The sequence below is a fragment of the Lepisosteus platostomus genome, chromosome 7, assembly GCF_059453375.1.
Source record: "Lepisosteus platostomus isolate fLepPlt1 chromosome 7, fLepPlt1.hap1, whole genome shotgun sequence".
NCBI lineage: Eukaryota > Metazoa > Chordata > Actinopteri > Semionotiformes > Lepisosteidae > Lepisosteus > Lepisosteus platostomus.
The window spans coordinates 38,284,626-38,289,090 of record NC_142617.1 but is presented as its reverse complement, the minus strand read 5'-3'; the positions used below and the strand labels follow the sequence as shown (position 1 = coordinate 38,289,090).

The 4,465-nt window shown below is 40.2% G+C and overlaps 1 long non-coding RNA gene across 1 annotated transcript; it reads left to right on the top strand.

The window, feature by feature from the left end:
- The first annotated feature begins 2,450 nt into the window (after positions 1-2,450).
- On the top strand, positions 2,451-4,066 carry LOC148658679 (uncharacterized). Its single transcript, XR_015940127.1, has 2 exons — positions 2,451-2,724; positions 3,850-4,066. It is a non-coding gene; the product is annotated as an uncharacterized LOC148658679 (long non-coding RNA).
- Positions 4,067-4,465: the final 399 nt, after the last annotated feature.

The following is a 4,465-nucleotide window of genomic DNA, read 5'->3' as shown; positions in this document are numbered from 1 at the left end:
TTGGTAGTTTCACTGCCAGAATGAAGGTGGTTGTCTCTGCATTTGTTACGAAAAGGTCACGAAGGATTTGATTTGCACGAACAAGGAACCACCAGTGCTCCTCTGTGGCTTCACTTCCGCATGGAAACCAAAAGGAGCATTCACTTTCATTGAGGAAGAAATATCTTAAAAAGTGTCTGACAAAGGAGAATCGTGCATTAGAAAGGGAAGCAGGAATGAATAAGGCAGTTTCTTGAGTCTTGTGAGTCATTCATAAAGCTGGGTTGGTTTTGCTGCTTCTACTACAGAACATTTCTGTGAATTAAGTTCTGTTTTCGTTTCAGTTAAACATGTGTTGATTTTGTTGTGTCAGATACTTATCTAAAATATTTTTTAGAGAAGTCTCTCTCTCTATGTATGTAGTCCCCAAAGAGAAACTTTGTTCACGACAATTAATAAATATATCATCCAGTTAATTTCGGGATTCACACATCACAACTACTGAAACCAAAAGTCTTTCACGTGAAAACTGGCAACATAAAAAGGAGTTCAAGTGTAAGTCCATGAATTCGTGTACAAAGTGTGCATCCATTTTATTTTTTTGAACATGCAGAATAACTGCAAGAAGATGGCAAACAACCATAAATTTGTACCAAGAAAGTCTCTGTCCTGTCCACAGTGCCACTGAAATTATGATAATAATAATGAGTGTAATCAAACGCTAGAGAAGAAAATGTCCCTCCAAGTCATTGTGAATCACTTCAGATGTCATAAGCACTTTCAGTGCACTTTTGAGATGATTGACAATATCAATGAAAATGTCAAAGATAAAGCACGCTCCGGACATCCACATGTAACATTGGCACAGGACAGAGGGATAAAGGTTACACATCTCCATAAGCACATACAGACGGCAGCTGCAAGAACCAGAATGTTCTAAATCTGATAGCCTCTGTGAGGCACAGATGCACTCATCCACGTTTGCATCCACGAGGGACACAGGCACAAGTATGTACAGTATCTTGAATGGCTCATAGTGACACTATTATGAGGATGTGATATTATGAGGATGATTTGGAGAACATGCAGCAGGCCAAACCTTTCAAAGAAATGAAATCAGGATAAAAGATGAAGATAATATGTATCTCGGCATGTGTCAGTCTGCATATCGACCCTGGTGTGTGTAGGGTCACTCAGACCTGTGTAACCTGTGTGCTTTGTGTGCAACTGGAAGTGGAACACTGGAAGTTGGGATGCATTTCTGCCACAACGCCAGGTCTGCGTCTGCCCCTTGGTTGAGTTTCTTATGATTTCAGAAGCCATGAACTTGGATTCCAACAGGATTCATTTGGAAGTTCTCACAAAGACAGCAGCACCTAATGTGTGCATTGTGTGTGGTCCAGTTTGGAAAACTGTGTCTGCCTGTCAGCCAGTAACCTCCCCCATTCAGGCTGGGATTTCCAAACTCTAGCACAGTCAAGCGTTTTCTTCACATAATAAAGTGATGAGTGCCAGGCGGCCATTTGGCAAGCAGGTCTGGTCAGCCACACTGCCAAACCGGGCGCTTTGCCTCCTTCTAGAGCTTCTCAGTGAAACTCTGGCAGCCTGAGTTTCACTGGCCAGGCTAGCAGAGGGGCATACTGTGGTGAATGAATGTCTCAGACCTGTTGCATTAAAGAGAAGTGCACACTAAAATTGCTACTCAAAGCCTTTAAGCTGTTTTTGTGAAACTGGGTTTCTCACATTGCAGTTTTGCAACAATGTTCTTAAAGATTTAGATATTTAGACTTTTAGATACTGTTTTGTATTTTCTACAGTGTTATAATATACAGTACATTGTGTTTAAATGCAATGTACTACAAGGGATTTGCACTTCATCTATGTGCTCCCCATGTATAGCAGAACAACTTTTACATCTTTTAAATTCACTATAAAATTTGATCCACGTTGTCTACCTCCAAATAAACTACAGCTAACTTTTATAAATGTATTTAAAAAAACAAGCAAAATGACAGTTCTAACCAGAAATTCAGCCTGCCTTCTGATATACAGTAATAACCAAATTATTAAAAGCACAGACATGCAAGCTCATTCGCCCTTACTGCACCTTCGCACACATCACTAATTAACACTCATATATTAATTCATAAACTAATCCAATGAGTGTCAAGGAGGGATTTTTAAAACTACCTCAAGCTATTAATCAAATGCAGATTCAAAGAGCTTTATTGGCATAACCAATGAATTATAGTGTTGTTGTAGCAGGTACAATTAACTTACTGTGTGTTTAAATTTATCCCATTCTCCTCCCCAGCCCCTGCTACCTTTGTTCCATCAATGAAAGGGAGTGGCGGGACACCACCCCTATATCCAGATCAGGCATGCTGAGCTTTGATGGGCTGTTCAGAGAACACGGTCTGTTTGAAGGGCAGGGCCTAAGGCCAGTGATGCAATGTGAAAACATGAGTTCTCCTGCCTGAAAACACATTTCCTTATTCCATGCCATGCCTTCCTCGCCTCCTACTGGACCTGCTATAAAGACACTTCTGCTCACTATGGAAAAACAGGGAGTATATTTTCCTTCGAAACCTTTGAAAATCACCCTGCTCAGCTCTGGAGCCCGATTTTGTCGCAGACCACTTTGTCCAAAACTCTGCCTCAGCATGCTGTGCATTGTTGAATTGCAGCGTGACAACACAAGCTCTCTGTGGAATCAGAGCTCGCATGTGATCCCATCATCTCAAGGTATGTATTTGCTCCGAAGAGGGTGCCAGTGTATTCCCGCCTTTACAGCTGGATTCAGTGGCAGCAGCAACATTTATCCCTCACTCTGAAATTTCCCTTGATCTATCCCAAAGGAGGAAATGTTCAAGAAAGAAAATAAACCCATGTAACTCATTCTGCTAGTGCAAGCATTTTTTCATCGCGACGCGGGCGTTGATCAATAGAGTAGTTTCCGATGGCTGTGAAAGACAGGTTCAATTACCTTCTGAGAACGCCTCTGGGAACAGCCTGTCTCACTCACTCAAGCCATCCTGTCTATCCTAACTAGAACAGAACTCCGAGAGGTAGCTAATGCAGCCTGAATGAAGATATTGCACTTGGGATGTAAACACCCATGTCCTGAAGATCACTTTGAAGTTTCGTAGAGTGTGTTATTTTACATTGAAGGCTTTGTACCTGACCCCTTACTCATTTACACCCAACAATTTCTTTAAAGTAGAGTGTGGAGCCAAGATTACTTTGGTGTTTGAAGAAACAAAAATCTCCCAGAATGATAGTTTGATTGTATAAATTTGTTTTTAACAGGTTCCATTAGTGTATTTTACAACGCTTATAGAGGCATAAGCAAAAACAGAACATTTGTTTTCTTTAAACGTTGATTTTCTTCTATAATTAATGCAGATTTTATTTTTGGAAATAATTTACATAATGCCAAATGAAAGAAAGGCCAATTGTCAGCTAAATAACACACTGAAAAAGGCAAAGAAATCCAATGTTGTAAAAGGCTAAAATTGTTCCAATGGTTCCAAAATGGTTCCAAATTGAGAAAATTCAGTTGAACGAAGAAAATTTCCAAAGAATTTGACTATTTGAGAAATGTGCTAGCAATGTGTGTGTCTTTAATGCAACAGGTTTGAGACATTACTGAACAGCATCTGCACTGTCATCATTCTGGAAAGACAGTCTAACAGTTCTGTTTCCTAGAATTATGACACAGCAGTCCCTATGCAGAGCAGCGCAGTGCTAAGTTCACTTTTCCTGCATATCAATAGCCCCCAGGGGCAGATTACACAACACAAGAGAGGGGCACAGCCAAGAACAGCAGGAGTGTTGAGTACCATGTGAAAGGGACCTTTCTCTTTACAGATTCCTGCTGATCTCAGGGTTCTAGAGAAGATCAACAGAACGAAACTTCTCAAGAACAGCAAGGCATTCAGAAATTTAAAATTTGCTTGATTTCCAGTTAAATTATCAGAGATCCTGAAGAGATCAGTGCAAACACAACCTACTTTTGTTTTTGATTAAGTTGACTTTACAGACACTAGAACCTGCTTTTAATAAATGAAAGATGCCACTTTACTTACTGCTGGCCACAATGGCATGTATTTATTTTTGTTTGCTACTTTAATAGTTTAATCTGACTAGCTAAGCATGTTTTCATTGTTGAAGGCTTTATGGACATAAGGAGTTTTTCAAGGAACATTAAATGTCACAATTAGTGTGTCAACTACCTCAGCAGATTAAATGTTCTATTTTCCTGCACTTTTTTTGCATTCAGATTCTGTTTTGGGATGTTCTCAAACACAAAAAATAGCATATCTCAGGACACACAGGAGCCAGACTCTGTCACTGACTCTTGTCTCCAGCTCTCTGTCTTTTGCAGGTGACCAAAACTAGCTTCAGATTCCAAATACCAATCGCCTGCACCTGTCACAGAGTACTGAGATGGGCTGTCTCACGATGCTGCGTTAATCCACATTCA